This window comes from Haemaphysalis longicornis, unplaced genomic scaffold (assembly GCF_048455015.1).
Source record: "Haemaphysalis longicornis isolate Haplotype H1 unplaced genomic scaffold, Haemaphysalis longicornis Haplotype H1 scaffold_9, whole genome shotgun sequence".
Taxonomy (NCBI): domain Eukaryota; kingdom Metazoa; phylum Arthropoda; class Arachnida; order Ixodida; family Ixodidae; genus Haemaphysalis; species Haemaphysalis longicornis.
The window spans coordinates 167,428,954-167,447,270 of NW_027526460.1; the positions used below are offsets into that span (position 1 = coordinate 167,428,954).

The 18,317-nt window shown below is 45.5% G+C and overlaps 1 protein-coding gene and 1 long non-coding RNA gene across 5 annotated transcripts in view; one reads left to right on the forward strand and one right to left on the reverse strand.

Annotated features, from left to right (window-relative positions):
• LOC144151967 (snRNA-activating protein complex subunit 4-like) overlaps positions 1-18,317 on the forward strand; it is a 288,952-nt gene that overhangs the window by 173,908 nt on the left and 96,727 nt on the right. The window lies entirely within an intron of this gene.
• LOC144151843 (uncharacterized) lies at positions 10,502-17,017 on the reverse strand. Its single transcript, XR_013318987.1, has 3 exons — positions 16,553-17,017; positions 15,847-15,933; positions 10,502-11,097 (listed from the first exon to the last, which is right to left on the reverse strand). It is a non-coding gene; the product is annotated as an uncharacterized LOC144151843 (long non-coding RNA).

An 18,317-nucleotide genomic window follows, 5' to 3' on the forward strand; every position in this document is an offset into this window, starting at 1 on the left:
AGCCGAATGAAACCACGTTTTCCGAACAAACTTTTACAATCGACAGTACATGTTGCAACACAAAAAAAGAAACAAGAATGTTTGCAAAATTCTGTGCATGAATCCTGAGACTAAAACTAATTCACAACCATAAACTATGATTGAGGTGTCTATTAATAAACATTTTGGCAACTTCCCTTAAAACTTTACAGCCAAGCACATACCAAATATTAAGATACAAGCAATTATGAACTTCCTTCCCTCCGAATGCAATGAGGTGGACACAGCAGTCTGAATTATAAAGAACATTTATCTTTGACCCATCCTATAGCCCGCATTCATTGAAAAGTTTAGCTGTCAATTTCTTCGTTTGGCAACACTGAAATAGCCACGAACATGGCTGATCGCGCGGCTCGTGCCACTGCGGCCGCACGCCGAAGAAAAATATAACACCGACGTGCGTCGCCTGCTCCGTTTCAACTGATTCTCAACAGTGGTGTCATCAAAGTTGTTATTAAAAGCACTCGCGTTGGAGTCAAGGCATTACTTTGCGTTCGGCGGGCTAGAGCTTGGAATGTCCAAACCATATCATGCGCTTAGCACGGACAAGTACCGCCAGAATCCAAGCACACCCTTTAGGGTGCTTGGATTCTTTCGCCGCAGGAGCACCCTTTTCTGCCCAAAATATCCTAGGTAGGAGCTTTTCCTGCAAAAGCACCCACCTAAAGGGGTACAAAAAGGGTGCATCATCCTCGGTTCACAAATGGCGCTGCAGGTGTGCAGCCACATATGGCACAGTATGACACACAATTACGGTATGAAACATTCGTGCTTTCCAAGCTCCGTTCTATGAGACATTCCATTAAAGCTCAATGTCAGCTTATAATTTACTTGAACTTTTTGACCCACCGATTTTTGAAACATCCATTTATAAAGTCTAATATTACAGCCAAATCGCAGTACAGAAGTTGTATCATTACAGGATGTTGATTATTCGAAACGGTGTTAAAAATTCAATTTTATGTTCATTTTGCTAAACTGCAGCGCACATCCTTCGAGCTTCACTGCACAGCATAAACGTGTTATGCAGTGAAAGCAAGTAGGCGTGCAACAGATCAACTGCACAAAAGTTCTTCGAACCTTAAAACCCTTGGCTTCTCAGCATTGCATCAAACTTCCAATCACGGTAGCTACTCGCAATGTTTAGTGCCTTATTCTTCAGCTGAACAGAAAAGCTCATATTAAGGCAGACCAAATACAATATGTATACTTCCCTACTTACTGTGGCTTTATTCTACCCATAAAAGTTGGGTCCCCACTGCCACTTATTTTATTTTACATTATTCTTTTTGCTTCATGAAAAATGACCCCACATAGCAATACCAAGAACTGTAAACATCACAGAACAATGCATATGAGTTCCCTGGTTGAAATGTGATGACATTGTTGTTATAGCAGTATTTTATCATGAGTCTAGCTTGTGCATGGTGCCTTGCATTATGTCCCTGCTGGTGGATGTGGGGTCATTTTTCGATGCTGCAAATGAAAAGCCAACAGCCAGTGCCCATTAGTTTCGTCTAGTATTACGAGGTGCGTCATGGGAACCATCAAACCCGTCTATAGCCCTTTTTAGAGTTGACTAGAAGTAAAATCAGCAATATTATCGATAAAATGTTTAGCATCTTTTTATTAGTAGCTTTAGTGTTGCTACTTTCCATAGTTAGGTTTTTTCTGCTTTTCTTAATGACATTTTTGTTTCGCTGAGAAGGTGCATAACCAATGAAAGCTTTTCTGTAAACCTTTGGTAGCTATGCAATTGTTAGAAAATATTTTACTAAATAAGGCAGCTTAAACTTAGAATACTTGCATTTAGAAACATTAAAATCAATTTAAATTGATCATACATTTCTGGCTGTTTTTACACAAAGCTGCACATAAGATATTAAGTGCACCACGAGGAGGGCTCTGGATTAGCTTTGGCAACTTTGGGATATTTATTGTGGACTTAAATCTCCACACATGGGCATTTTCACTTTCTGCCTCCACCAGGAAAATGGCCACCAATTTAGAGAGCTATTCTTACTAGTATTTGATGTACATTTTAAAATAATCTTAAGTATTATAGCCACAAAATTATTCTCTACAACAGCACCCAGCGGGTGCTGTTATAGAGAGATTGTGCACTACACCAGACAATGTACTACACTGTAGAGAGCTTTGACATCTACAAAGCAAGCTAATACTGGTAAAATGTTTCATACCATAATTACTGCGTGTTCAAAGCTCACGTGTGAAGTACAGATACTGGTGCTTCAGCAAGAACCGAGGATGAGCACCCTTCTTGGTTGTGAAAAAAAATAAACATGGAAAAATGCTTTAAGCAGGATTAAGAAACAGGGTTGAAAGAAAGTGAGCAAGCAATTCTTTCAAAATATGCAAAGCAATGCAAACAAATATTTATTTCAACTTCATGTCTACAAAAGACAATCTCATTAAGTCTTAGGTAAAAAAAAGAGCAGATAGCACTTTTATAAATGCTACAGGGAACCTTCAAGCCAAAAATTGCTTGAGCACTTAAACTGATCACTGTTCAACAAATTCATGAAAATTGAATGGATGAAAAACCAGCGGTAAACACAGGACACAGTTAAAAGAGAACAACGGGACAAGCTTATCCCGTCGTTCTCTTCCGTACCCTGTGTTTTCCGCTGGTTTTTCATCCATTCAAACATGTACCAACTAGCACAGTCCGATGCCTTGGTATCATAAAAAGACGAATTGTCACTCCTTACAGACAGTTGAAAAAAAAGAAAGTATAAAGCAGGTGACAAAATTAAAATGACAGCAGATTGGTTAACTTTTAATTTTAAGTGATAATATAAAAAATAATGGCATGAATGAAAGTGAGCAGCAACCAAAGGACCATGATGCTAGGCCGACATTCCACTTTGAAGCAAAATATCCGCTTTCAACGCTACATAGGCCAAACATGCAATGAGGCAACCCTTTAGGCCCACAAAAACATACCATATACTTTAAAAAAGCTACAATTTAGTTGAGAAAAACTGACCACAACAAATTGGAATTGACAACTAGATACAGTTGTCACACCCAAGCAAGCCGGCGAAAGATGAACAGATATCTAGCTGTCCTACCCCCTATTTGTGCCCTAGCCTCTGATCCGCTGCAGCAAACAAAAAAATTGTTTATATGTAGAACTACGGTCTACGCTCGTTACAGCGGATCCGGCAACAATGGACTTTCAGTTACAACAGACCATTTCTGTTGGTTTGTCTGGTACCCATGCATTTTAAATGGAGTCCACTCCGCTCACAACGGACCCGGCTAGAGCAGACTATCGGCTACAACAGACTAAATTTTAGGCGAAAATTGTTTCGACTGAACGTTTATAGCGGACTTCCGCGGGGACGGCGCCCGGTGTGCTTTTTCATTTATTTTCGCAATAAAACTATTATGTCTGGCAACATTGCTGGCAGCCGGGTCGTTGGCGCAGCCAAGCCAAGCCAGTGGCTTTTTTTTTTGTGCGACCAGCGGCATGAGCGGCAGGGTAGCTGATTTCACTGTCGGGTAAATTAATCGTAATTAACGCTGTTGAACACCAGGAAAAACAGGTTGACATCGCCAGAAGTACAGGCCTGTCTAAGCACAGTGTCCGCTGTACTGTCAAGAACAAGGTCGCTGCCGATAAACGCGACTCCGGTGAGATTGAACACAGGGCAATCGAATACTCGAAGTGGTGCACTCTGAGGCAAGTCTGCCCTCGTCAGTTTTTTTATGTAATAAAAAACTCGGGTTCAGTGAAGTTCGGCTTTTATTATTCCCACGCATGCACCGTTCCCGTTCCGTTCGGTGAAAAAGATAAGAAATGCCTCAAGTAGGGGTAGTTCCCCATCCATTGTGTGCAATCTGCCGGTAACCGTGCGCAGTCCAACTGGTCTAACTTTCGATTTTACAGCTGACCGTCATCAGATTATTTCATTACATCTGTTTCAATGACCAGAATAAAATTGCTAAAAATGTGGAATCTGCCTTGAGGGAACGTCAGGCAGCGATCCTATTTGTTTGACGAACGGTTTCGGGAAAACCTGCCTCGTCGTGAGGGGATTTAAAAGAGCCTCGCCAATGCTGATGGGCACGACTGATGTTTTATAGCTGGTTTTTAATTGCGCCTAGTTATATTCTTGCATTATTTGCTCAGCTCATCTTGCGTCTTTACACGCTTGACCACATGCGCTAGGCCTTTTCGAAGTGCCGGTGCTAAGTTTTGGAAACGGTGTTTACGCGATTCTTTGCCCTCGCGCGAACACTGTGCAGAGGTGCTGCAGGCATGTAGAAAGAACAAAGTGTATGTACTATGCATGCAATATCGGTCAAAGTACCCACTGTAGAGCTCATAGCCCCCCCCCCCCCCCCACGTCGGATACTGCATACTTCGGCTACAGCGGACGTTTTTTTCTGGATTCAGAGGGTCCGTTGTAACTGGCGTAGACTGTATTACTCTTGGTCAAACATAGACAGTTCTAATGACGGAGCCAAGTAGGTTCCGAAACGGGGAACGCTTTGGATAAAGTCCTTGGTTAGAGTATTATATTTGTTTCCATCAAACACAAAAAAATGCATGGTAAAGCGCTGACATTAACTTTGTCTACTGCGGTTCCTTCATGGTGACATCACTACAGCAACCAAAAATACAATACAGTGCATTAAAGGGGCCATTGGGACAACATAGAATTTCGTTTCGTTCGACATATTTCCTGTTTTATAAGTGCCCCCACCACTTGACCGGCAGCAAATGATGCTGCATTCACTGAGAAATTAATTTAGGTTAAAAGTCTGATTCTGCCACCATATCGTGTGTTTTTGGGATGTCAGCAATGAAGCCATAAGTGCGTGTAATCAAACAAACTACTGCGTCACTCGGGTCTGCAGCCTTGCTAGCCATCAGTCCTTCCAGGTGGAGCTACCATACTCATCCACGAACCGTTGTTTGCCATTGCTTTGTTTTTGACTGCGTCTGCACCTGGCTTGTTTTCGTTACAGTAGAAAGTAATGGTTTTGTGAAACATGGGGTATCCTCGACAAACAGGGTCACGTAAGACAACATCGCCTATGCCAATCGGCCAGTGTCGTGCAAGCCAACTCCAAAGCGGCGGAGTGCTGTCCAGCTAAAACAAGCATAGTGCACGCCGTACCAACAGCAGTGCACATCGATACTTGTATGTTTACGAGTATTTTCGTAACTTTCATTGTTTCCTGCACCATTTTTACGGCTGTAAAATGAATATGCATTACATTTAAGCGCAAATAGCTCATTCGGCATGTTTATAAGGCCTGCCCCATTTGCGTTTGCTTTTGCTGGCCTCAGCCAATCGTACAGCTGGGGACATATGACATCATAGATACTGCTGTGGGAAATGAGCTAGTGGGTCGCATGGCCATTCCCTTTTTCCTAATTATATAGCTTATTCGAGTGAAGTGCGCGTTAAAAATGGTGTCAGTATGATTCTAACGAGGCAATCTGTCGAATGAACGAAACTTGTGTGTTGTCTGCATGGCCCCTCTAAGCAAAAGCAAGGCAGCCAATTTTTTATTTAGGCTGCCTTCATGCACACATTAGTGCTCTATTACTGCCAGAAACTCATTACGGGACTCCTGATATATTTACAGTTGCAATAAAAATCAGAAATAGAACGAAAAATCATTGGACACTCCACAATGTCCTAAAAACAAAGGAATAATGTGCGAGTGAGCTACCTAAAACACTGCGACAGAAGATCATATTCATCAAGGCAACTAATAAAAACCATGGCTAGTGCATAGCCACCACGCAGCTCATTTGTTAAGAGCTTATGTGCGTCCCCACAAGTTGGCTGTGTAAACCCACTGACACCTAACAGAGTCCAAGGTTCGACGAAAGCTCGTCAGGGGAGGGTGAGTTATTGATGAAATACAAGCAGGCACTCGCCTGGTCAAAAACAAAGACGTTTTGGGGCCCCTACTGGTCCCTTCATCACAATGAAACGGGGTGAAAGGTCGCGATTATTTATAGGTTCGGTGGCGCAGAGTGTGCATGTATATCTCGGGGAAATTACCCCGCGACCGGTTAATCACGCTTTTAGTTGGTTGAATATGCACTGATTCTAAAAGTAGTCGTGTCGACAGGCGCTTCTCTGATGTGATTATAGTTGCGGAATCCAAATCGATGACGTGGTCAGTAGCCAGGTGATGATCCGCCAAGGCATTTCAGCTTGCATTGCCTTTTTTTGACATCGTTCTGGTGCTATTGAATTCTTTTAAAAATTTCCAGTTTCACCTATGTAGGATTAGGAACGAAATAGAGACGCCGACCAGTCCAAACAAAACGTACTGACGTTTCGGCTTCCAGCACGGAAGCCTTGTTCACAATAAATGCATCACCAGAAGTGGGTCGTTTAAGTGGGCTTGAATAATGGCTGCAAAGAGCGTGCGTAGATCGGGTTTAGATTTCAGTCGTTACGATGGACTGTGTTAGATGTGGTCTGAATGATTAGTGATTGCAGATGTAGCCGTGATGCGGTCACTTTTTCTGTAGTGACGATTCTTGCATTGTCCCAATCAATCTTGCGTTCACTCACGACGGCGTTTGGCTAAAGCATTGTTGCGGATGCTTTTATTCTTTGCGTGACGTGCATGCTGCTGCAGACGATTCTTATAATTTCCTGATTCCCCGATATACACGCCGCTGCAGTCTGCACAAGGTATCTCGTATACCACACCGGGGAAGCGCTCCTTGGGCAAGCGGTCCTTGACTCTCACGAGCTCATGGCGCATCTTTTTGGCTGGAACGTGGGCCACCTGCACGTCATATTCCCGTAGGACACGTGCCAAACATTCACTTGTTCCTGGAAAGTAGGGCACAGGAGCTCGCTTCGTCGGGGCAGGAGGCACGTCCAGTTGTCCCCGTCGGGTCAGTTGGCTTTCCGTTGCATTTATAAAGTGCCTCGGGTAACCGCAGCTAGCCAGGTCGTCCCACCCCTTTGCCGTGTCCATCGCCGCATCCTCGGGCTTCGAGCACAATCTTTTCGCACGCTGCAGTAGCGTGCTAACAACAGCCCTCTTGTGGGAAGCGGGGTGCACGGAGTTGAAGTTCAGGTAGCGGCCTGTGTGCGTTATACGCTGCGGTATACGCTGAAACGTAGCCTCTGGCCCTGCCGAGACACGAGGACGTCCAGGAAGGGAAGTTTGCCATCGGCCTCCTCTTCTGACGTGAACTGAATGGCACGTTCCATACTGTTGAGGTGGGCCAGCAAGCTGTTCGCCGCGTTTTTCTGAACGACGCAGAAACAATCGTCGACATAACGCAAGAACACTTTTGGTTGAGGGGCAAAGGAGGCTAGCACGCGTGCTTCCAGCGCTTCCATGGTCAGGTTCGCCGCCGTGACCGAAATAGCGGCACCCATTGGAGTCCCCTGCCTTTGCTTGTAAAAATGGCCCATAAAGACGAAGTACATATTGTTCAGGCAAAAATCTAGAAGCCTGCGTAGTTCTGGCACATCCATCGGTGATCTCCCGGGAAACATCTCATCAGCCTCGAGAGCAGCGGTGCATACGTTGACAGCCAGGTCAATCGGAACGCTCGTGAAAAGGGACTTCACGTCGAAGGACACCATCAAGTCGTCTTTCTCGATCACGGTGTTGCGAGTCTTCTCGACAAAATCGAAAGAATTACGAACGTGAGTGGTCCCTTTACCGACAAGCGGAGCCATAACTTGGTGCAGGAACTTCGACAGGTGGCCCACGTTCCAGCCAAAAAGATGCGCCATGAGCTCGTGAGAGTCAAGGACCGCTTGCCCAAGGAGCGCTTCCCCGGTGTGGTATACGAGATACCTTGTGCAGACTGCAGCGGCGTGTATATCAGGGAATCAGGAAATTATAAGAATCGTCTGCAGCAGCATGCACGTCACGTAAAGAATAAAAGCATCCGCAACAATGCTTTAGCCGAACACGCCGTCGTGAATGACCACAAAATTGATTGGGACAATGCAAGAATCGTCGCTACAGAAAAAGTGACAGCATCACGGCTACATCTGGAATCGCTAATCATTCAGACCACATCTAACACGGTCAATCGTAACGACTGAAATCTAAACCCGATCTACGCACGCTCTTTGCAGCCATTATTCAAGCCCACTTAAACGACCCACTTCTGGTGATGCATTTATTGTGAACAAGGCTTCCGTGCTGGAAGCCGAAACGTCAGTACGTTTTGTTTGGACTGGTCGGCGTCTCTTTTTCGTTCCTATGTACCCTTCCGGCCAGACAGGATTCCGTCATGATCTCGATTTTACCTATGTAGGATGCGTTGCAATCCTTGCATGGAATTTTGTAGGCAACTCTGGGAATCCTGATTTTTCTAAAGGGTCTTTCACGCATACCAGCTTCTGATTAAGCCTGTTCGTTGGCACGTGTGCAATTTTAACGCCATATGTGCCAAACACCCTTGCAAGAGCTTCACTGATGCCTTGCGTGTAGGGGACGGCAGCGCGGTTTTGCCTGTATTCTTCAGGAACCCTTTCGGGGGAGGCAACTGAAGCCCGCAATTGTTGCGTCCTCACAAGCTTTGAAGGGTAGCCGTTGCTGCGAAGGTCCTTCCTTACCACGGCTAGCTCTTGCTTGCACAGACCAGGCTCAGAGCAGATTCGTGATGCGCGTGAGAAGAGTGCAGCGGCGACAGAGCGTTTTTGGCCTATAGGATGCGCTGAGTCGAACCCCAGGTATACCCGTGTGGGTAGGCTTTCGATACACACTGGTTGTAAATCCTTTGGCCGACCATCTCACAAGTATGTCGAGGAAGGCGATCTGTCCATTATTTTCTTGTTCCGTGGTGAACTGGATGCTTGGAACACAAGAGTTTAGATGCTCAAATAAAGGCATTACGTCTCGGTGGTGGATCACACAAAAACAGTCGTCTACGTAGCAGACAAAGATCTTGGGGCCGTCTTGTACGAGCATAGCGCAGAATTTTCTAGAGCCTCTAAGGCAATATTTGCACAGACTACTGAAATGGAAGCTCACATCGCTGTTCGAAACCGCTGCTTGTAATAGTGTCCGCTGAAAACAAAATATGTGTTCTGCAGGCCAAATTCCAGGAGACGATATAAGTCTTGCGTCTCAATTGTCGACCATGAAGGCCGAGATACATCGTTCTCAATAGATCCTTAAAACTCCGGACCGCGTAATTTTGCCTGGAATTTGGCCTGCAGAACACGTTTTGTTTTCAATGTACAATGTTACAAGCAGCGGTTTGGAACAGTGATGGGAGCTTCCGTTTCAGCAGTCTGTGCGAATATTGCCTTAGAGGCTCTAGAAAATTCTGCGCTATGCTTGTACAAGACGGCCCCAAGATTTTTGTCTGCTACGTAGACGACTGTTTTTGTGTGATCCACCGCCGAGACGTAATGCCTTTAATTGAGCCTCTAAACTCTTGTGTTCCAAGCATCCAGTTTACCATGGAACAGGAAAATAATGGACAGATCGCCTTCCTCGACGTACTTCTGAAACGGTCGGCCAAAGGATTTACAACCAGTGTCTATCGAAAGCCGACCCACACGGGTAGATACCTGGGGTTCGACTATAGGTCAAAAACGCTCCGCCACCGCTGCACTCTTCTCACGCGCATCACGAATCTGCTCTGAGCCTGGTCTACGCAAGCAAGAGCTAGCCGTGGTAAGGAAGGACCTTCGCAGCAACGGCTACCTTTCAAAGCTTGTGAGGACGCAACAATTGCGGGCTTCAGTTGCTCCTCCGAAAGGGTTTCTCAAGAAGACAGGCAAAAACGCACTGCCGTCCACTACACGCAAGGCATCAGTGAAGCTCTTGCAAGGGTGTTTGGCACATATGGCATTAAAATTGCACACGTGCCAACGAACAGGCTTAAGCAGAAGCTGGTATGCGTGAAGGACCCTTTAGAAAAATCAAGATTCCCCGGAGTTGCCTACAAAATTCCATGCAAGGATTGCAACGCATCCTACATAGGTGAAACTGGAAATTTTTAAAAGAAGAATTCAATAGCACCAGAACGATGTCAAAAAAGGCAATGCAAGCTGGAATGCCTTGGCGGATCATCACCTGGCTACTGACCATGTCATCGATTGGGATTCCGCATGCATAATCGCATCAGAGAAGCGCCTGTCGACACGACTACTTTTAGAATCAGTGCATATTCAACCAACTAAAAACACGATTAACCGGTCGCGGGGTAATCTCCCCAAGATATACATGCGCACTCTGCGACACCAAACCTATAAATAATCGCTACCTTTCACCCCCCTTTCATTGTGATCAAGGGACCAGTAGGGGCCCCAAAACGTCTTTATTTGTTTATTTGTTTTTGACCAGGCAAGTGCCTGCTTGTATTTCATCAACACCGAACTAACCCGCCTGAATCACCACTTTATAGACATTGAGCAATTCTTTGAATTGGTTTATTGTAGCAAGCTGTCTTCTTTATTTCCATATTTTTTTGGCATTTCCTGTCTCATTTGAAATTGGGAGACCAGATAGCTTTTACTACGGGTCATGCACTGGTGAGAACAAATAATTGATTTCACTTTAAACAATTTTCAGTTCTGTTTTATTGCTCACCAGCCAATGACCTGAAATATCAGAGGCTCTTAAAACATATGCTGGCATTTCTTTCCTGCACTGTAGTACAACTAATCATGACTTTTATTATATTTTGTTCACAAATTGTAATATTTAGAAAGTATTCAGCTGAATGAAAATGTTATTTCAGAAGCATGCGCAATCAACAAGGCCTCAATGACTCTCACCACATGGTTCACTTGTTTCTGTCACAAATAACCTGATTGCAGCCACATTCCACCCAAGACGAAGGTAACATACCCTCTGGGATGATGAATATTTAAAATGCCTTACGAGTAAGTGCCCAGCACATGAAATTGTGGCATTAAAATTAAAACAGAAGATCCTCTGCGGCATCCTTCACTTGGGGCAGCGCTTGATCACAAACTTCGAGAAGCTGAAAAATGCTCCATGCGCCGCTCCAGCCAGCAGAAACAATGCAGGACGCAAGTTGGTAGGTGGACCGTTGGCATCCTGCGATTGTGAAGATTTTTATTTAGTAGATGCTCTTCTTTTTGTACCACTGTTTATTTCTCCTTTAACAAGCAGCTGAACTCCTGCAGGTTCTACGAATCATACAAGCATAATAAAATGCAGCAATGCCGAACAATTGGCAGGGTTACCTCAATTTTTCTTTTCTAGGAATGAAAACAATGTAGGTAATCTATGCACAACTACAATCAAACCTTTCAATTTTTACCTACTTCACTCCTAACAAGCACACATACACGTTAGACATGTGAGCAAGCTGCTAAATTAATGCCCACAAACTTAATCAGGCATCAGAAATCGGCAGAGAACGACGTGTCACCTTTAAATGGCACTTTTTTCGTTCAAAACCCGTAAATGGGCGAGAAAGATACATAATTATGAGTTGGTACCCTCATCTGGTATGGTTTTCAGGCAATGCTTACATCTCACTTCAGTACCTTCAGGTGGTGGAGATCTTCGAAAACTCATTGCGGGCAAGTGGGTTGTGTTCAAGCTCTCGTATCTTGCCAGCATATGCTGGATTCCAGCATTCGCAAATCAACGTGACGACCCGAATGTGGTGGATGCAAGAAAGAATAAGCACACGCCAAGCGCGTAGCCGAAGGTAGGGTAAGGGGAGGGGGGGGGCGGTGCCCCTCCCATAATGTTTTATGCCAAGGCTGGGGTGCAGTTTAAGCAGCCTGAAAAACCGCCTAAAGTCACCTGCAGGCGCGGAACCTGCAGTTTTAAGGACATTCTTGCTCATATAAAGCTGACAACAAGGGCAATGTCAACGTCTGATCCATGCGCCCGCTCCAGATGCTGTACCTGTCAATATATACAGCCCGGCTGCATTTCGCGCCGGATACACCGACAAGCACCGGGAACCTGCCGCGAGCCGATCGAAACAGCCCCACTGTTTCACTGGCGGAACAGCATGGCCGGGGAATGGCCGGGGAATGGCAAAACAGCAGGAAAAGCCTCATATAGGCTTACATGTGGTCGGGAGCGTGTCATTCCTTGTCTTTACACTGATACAAAGTATAATCACATGACAGAGCATGTCGCTGTATTTTGTTCAGTCAACTATCAATCCTTGATATGTTTATTTTTCTACCGACATCGCATTTCATTGACTATTGCAGTTCCATAATTTCTGCTGCATAAAAAGCATTGCTCTGCCCATCTTGTATTTCCTCCACATCAACAAAACTACACAATTCTCCTTATTGCGGAGCTTTGTTTTTTTGGCACTATTCCACTGTTTCCTTGACCTCCCTTTAGAATCAGCATTCTGTATTTGCTTAACCGGAATTTTACTGAAGCCATGTCTGTTTCAATTCAACAGATAGAAATAACGAAATTTAATAAGAAACGTGCAACAAGCTCAACATTCAACAGCAGTGCAATAAGGTGTTCCGCTTAGCGCAAGTTCACTACTCACGTTACTTCACAAAAAATAACAAAAGGCGATTACTTAAAGGAGCCATGAAGAGAAAACAAAAGTTTGTTTTATTCGAAAGATTAGGTGTTTCATAGTACCCCAAGCGCTTTTCCCGAAGCAAATGATGCTTTATTCACTGAGAAATAAGGCAATTTAAGCCAAAATTTTAAATCTCCCGCTAAAATTGCACATTTCGTCATGTGAACAATGGCGTCATACGAGCCGGTCCATGAAACATATACTTAGTATGTAGACTCCATATAGCACCCACACGCGGGAGTCGACCGAGACGGCGGCCATTTTAAAAATACTAGTAAAACCTAGTGCACCCGCAGCCCTAGTCATGGAATCGCCTGATCCGGAGAACAAAACTCTCGCCGAGGAGCTCGGGCTTGCATTTAACAACCTTACACCACTTGAACGCTCAATGCTTCTAAGTGCACAAGCGGCAAGTGTTGTGGGATACGCGGTGGACGGGAAAGCGACCATTCCGCGATAGCCACAACAGACGGTGCCCAGCCGTCGGCACCGCTGCCTCGTCAGCCCCGTCGCGACGGATGAATACAGACTGGTACGTATGTGCCGTATTTTCAATTTTAGTAGCAGTATCGCTTATGCCAGTTGGCCGGTGTCGTGTATGGAAAGCCGTTCGCTCGAGCTCTCTGCTCCGACCAGAAAGATTTGAGCGTCAATGCGCGGTGTGTACGGCAATTTTTTTCCCCAAGGTCAGAGCGCTTTGGCGGCGATTTGACGAAGTCGGCGACGAGCGCCAGCATGTCCGGGTCCCTGCCGTAATCACTTCCTCGGAAATGAAGCGAGCACACTCGTACTTCCTTTAGCTCTCTTTCTCATCCGTTTGCAAAGTTCACAAAATATAGCCACTTGCTCCGCCGAGATTCGTCGTTGGGCAGCACATGAAAGGAGATCTCACCGGCGGGGATGTCGCACTCCCTCGACGATTTGCCCGTACTACATGGGCATTTCAAAACACAGCAACGAAATTTCATTGTAAAGTGCTCGAACAAACTGAAGTTTTCAGTGGTTGTAAACTGTAAACGAGCTCGTAACGACAGCAGCAAGCCAACACGACCTCCATACCGAAACCTGTGCGACGAGTGGCACTATCTCGTTGCTGCTCTGTGTTCCTTACTCCCCTTGTTTCTATTTTTACCTTTCCTGGTTGGCGATATGACGGCCAACCTCCTGTGAAGGGATTACGATACCAAGCAAGGTCACGGCTGTGCGTGCTGGGACGGTTCGTTGGCCCCGAAGAGACTTGAACCCGAAAATTCGTCTGCGCGATGGTGGCGACGGCGAGATGTCGAGTTAGGCCGGCGGTAGTTTCGTACGCATTGGCATACACGCTTGCGTGTTCGTTCGGAACTTCAACCATTTACTCCACCGTTCTTTGTCATAAAAAGAATGTGCAGTATGTTTCACGGGCATTTAGCTCGCTATGCAAACTGTAAGCCCTGCCTAACATGCGTTTGCTTTTGCCGGCCTCCGCAAATCGCAGAGCATTCTCGAGTGACATCATAGGTTTGTTGCGGAAAATGAGCTGGTGGGTCGCGTGATCATTTCCTTTTTTCCTAATTATGTAGCTTATTTGAGCGAAGTTTGCGTTATAAGTGGTGTCGTTATGGTTCTAACGAGGCAATCTTTCGAATGAACCAAACTTGTGTTTTCTCTTCATGGCTCCTTTACGGACGAAGACGCACGTTTGCTAGCTTCACCGCCATAATATACGAATGCGCCGCATGTACAGTCCACTGCGATTCGAAGGTTGTCGCGGGAAAGCTACTCTTTCAAACGAAGCAGAAAGAACACCAGCTTTAGCAAATATTCCATGCAAGTTTCGTTATCGTCGGCGTAGATAAAGGGCAACCAAGTCCAAGTCTGTGCTTGATAACAACAAATGTACACCTTGAAACCCAAAGGGTGGCAAGTCAGTCGTGCGGGCCATTGTTGTATCATGGAACAGCCAACAAGGGAGCAAAGAGTGCGAAATCTCGATTTTCATGGTTCCGAAACGAAACCATGGGCTGGTGGTCCGCTTGGCCGCTCGATGCTGGCGCGATAACCTTCAAATCGTGCTCGACTGTACTTCATAGCTGACAAGAAAACTTAATAGTCCCTTTTCTAAAGGAAAATCTAAAACATGAGAATCTTGATAGTAAACACCCAGTGTTGGCCTGCACTTCCGCCCGACGAACTTCAGGGACCGCGCGTCACTCACGAGCGCACTCATGATCACGCTCACGAGCGTGGGTCCGCCTAACCACCTGCTCTGCGGACGAATGAATCGCCCGTGGTGTGCCCACAGACCAGCGAACGGCAATTTCGGTGATCATCATGATCATCACCATCTAAGCTCCTTAAGGTGGGCTTTACAGTTAGCATTGAGCATACACAAATCGCATGTTAAAGTCAGTTATTTCAAGCTTCGTTTCCAAAACAACGCGCAAGATGCCTTGCCTACATATTTCCCCGTCCCATCTTTTGGTCGACCACGGCCCCCCTCCACCCCCTCCCCCCCGAAAAAAATTCCTGGCTACGCGCCTGGCACATGCCCAATCAGGAGTACGTTCAGCATGCACGTCGGTTGTTTAAAAAAAAGGGTGTAATGTATTGCTCAGAAGACTCAATGCTTGCACGCATCTTGGAGCAGCAACGGCCTTAGCAGATGTGTTTGAGTGGTTTTCCTCTCTCATAACATCCACAGTGCTTTCAGGAAAAGCCCCAGGCCTTGCAATTAGCATGTTCCAGTTAAGAATAATGCAGCTGATACTTTACACTTTCAAATCTTTTTCTTTGTGGAAGGATGTTTCTTTATTGGCAGTACAGCACTATCGTGCGTAAATCGCAGCCTTCAGAACCCCAATCAGGCCTCTGTAAATGGTACAGGCAGTTACATTAACTATTTGAAAAAGTGGACTGCAAGGACTGTCAATTCACATGATAAACATCCAGAAAATAGCTTAAAACAGAACTGGTAAGGCTTTATCGAAGACTAAACTACAAAGGTAATAACATTTTTGTGTCACCACCTAAGAAATATGGCTTCATCGTAAACATGACTAACACCAGGAAATTCGTATACACGGTGATTAACTGCTATCCCCACATTATGATTTTGGGTGAAACTGAGTTTTCCGAAATTAACAATAAAGGTTGCCATTTAGCAGCTACATATTAGGTTATGCATGAAACACCAATAATTGTTACGGGGGCGAGAACTTGTACATTCAAGTGATCGAACATTCAAGTATGGTAGCCCACTGTGCTACCAAAACTGTTTGAAAACTTACGTTCTGGCGGCCAAACACTGTTGACAATGGTTGTGGCTCTTTTCCGGTTGAATGGAGGGACGTGATGTGCTCAGACCGTCCAGAGGTCTAAAACAGGATGACACATGATTACCACTCAGGCAAGAATGGAAATTATTGGGTGCACGAATGTTACAACTCGGGCAACACAACATTCAGCCAAAATCAATACCCGCGTACAGCGGCACCGTACACATGGTGAGGTGGCTCGCCGCAAACGCAACGAAGCTTGCGAGGCGCGCACATTCGCTCGCAAACTATTTTCCCTCGCCATTTACAACACGGCACAAACGACAGCGGTGATTAACGAAGCCGTAAACGCTGCGCCGCACAAGTAGCCGCCCGTGTTCTGATAAACTACGCGTAAGACGTGGTTCGCAGTGGTGAACTCTGAAGCTGTTCAATATAGTGCTGCGGAATGGGAAACGTTACTGAGTTACTGAGCGCCACTGCGTTACTGAGCGCCACTGCGTTACAGAGCACCAGTGCGTTCAGCGCTCAATGCAAGCACCACAATGTTCTTTCGCACATCGCCTTTCTAGAGACAAGCCCTCTAGGTTCAACCTAGCCAGTTCAGTTAAACAATTCACACACGCGGGCTCCTGTTAACGAATCCTTAAAGCGGCGATGACAGCTACAAACGACATCCAGTGACAAGAAAGGCGGCAAATGTGACGAGACAGCTTACCTGACAGAGACCACGCAGAGGAGCGAGCGACGTTCAGGGGCAAGCGCCAAACTTAATTAGCCGTCTTCAGGTGGCAAAGTTGTTCTCAAATACTTCATCGCGAAGTCGAACCCGACAGGCATCACCGAAGACGACGAGGTGTCCAATTAATCATAATAACTGCGCTTGTTTAACCGCACGGTCGCACAGTAAACAATCTATGAAAGACGGGTCACGGGGTATCTGTTCCGGAATCCGGCCACGCCGCCGCGCGCCGTACTCAGGGTATCGGCCGTTGGCAGGGAGTTGCGTAAACAAATTAAAACGACAACAATAAATAATTGCATCTTTTACTGAATATAACATAATCTTTAAGTTTATTATTTATTGTGTGTATTATAATAAAGAAGCTTAGATATTTAAAGTTTACAAACACAAAACGCGAACTGAAGCTTTTGGCGCTCGATTTGAACGTTAAAAAAAGCAGCAGATAGTAAGATAACACTGTGCAATGAAATTTGGCAGTGTTCTAGTGTAAGTAATCGTATTATTATTTGGCGCCTGTTTATTTAGCGCCCGATTTCATGCCCCTCCCTCCCCAACTTTTGTTTTCTTTTGATATCTGCCTTGTTCTCCAAAGTTGTTACTGCAGGAGAAACTAGGTGGTCTGTTTATTGCATTTGTACACAATATTAACGGTCGCTAACAATAAGAATGGAATAAAATTGTAATTGCTAGTACGTTATAACTCCACTGAGCGACGAGAATGACTGTTGTCAGAGAGGGCTATGATTGTGCTGGTGGGGCAGGAGAGGAACAGGGAACGACGGAATGATGATACAGATGTCACAGTTCAAGGTTGTGCTGTGCTCCGTGGAAGGCTGTAGAAAACAAAAAGTGGGAGGGGTAGTGTTATTCTGTCGATGTCGTAATAAGCAAGGGCTGATATTTTTTCCTGTTTCAACGTCGGTGCTGCCCCTGCTTTTTATTGAATTTGGCAGCTTTTTTTTTTTTTTGCTTCTGAACATTTTTGACGAGGTTGGGAGGATGGTGCAATGGGGTGTCTTTTTGAAATTATATTGCATGCATGGCCTCAATCAATGAAGAGATGAACACCTTTTCCTCACCCTTTCAACACCCTTCCAAAAAAAAGGGTGTTGAGGTTGGTCAACACCCTTTTTTTCACGCGAAAAGGGTGGAGAGCTACGAAAAAGGGTGTGGAGATTCAAGAAAAAGGGTGTAAGGGCCTCCCAACACCCTTTTTTCAATTATTTTACACCTTTTTTGGCCAAAAGGGCGTAAAAAAGTTTAGTGTGATACTAGGCGGAGCGTCTCGCATTCTTCACACCCCCGTGTTTGCCTGATACTCGACCGATCATGCGGCTGATTTGTTCACACGTTGATTTAAGTTTGTTAAGGGCAACGGCGTTATTGCCTTTGTTATTAATTTGCAGGCCCAGCACCCGGATGGTCTCCAAATCGGATATCTGTGTGCCGCCCAACGTAATGTCAATTTTAAGTATTTCTACTTTGTCCGGGGTGATGTGAAGCAGCTTGGATTTCACGGGCACACACTTGAGGCCGCATTCCTCAGAGTACGTGTGCGCTAAGGTAGCCGCTGCCTGCAGGGTTTCCTCGATTTCTCTGACGCTTCCGCTTGCCGCCCACGAAGTAATATCGTCCGCTTATGTAGCGTGGCGGACCCGGTCTACCATTTTGAACCTCTCAGGAAGTTTCATCATGGCCACGTTGAACAGAAGGGGGGAAAGCACCGCCCCTTGAGGTG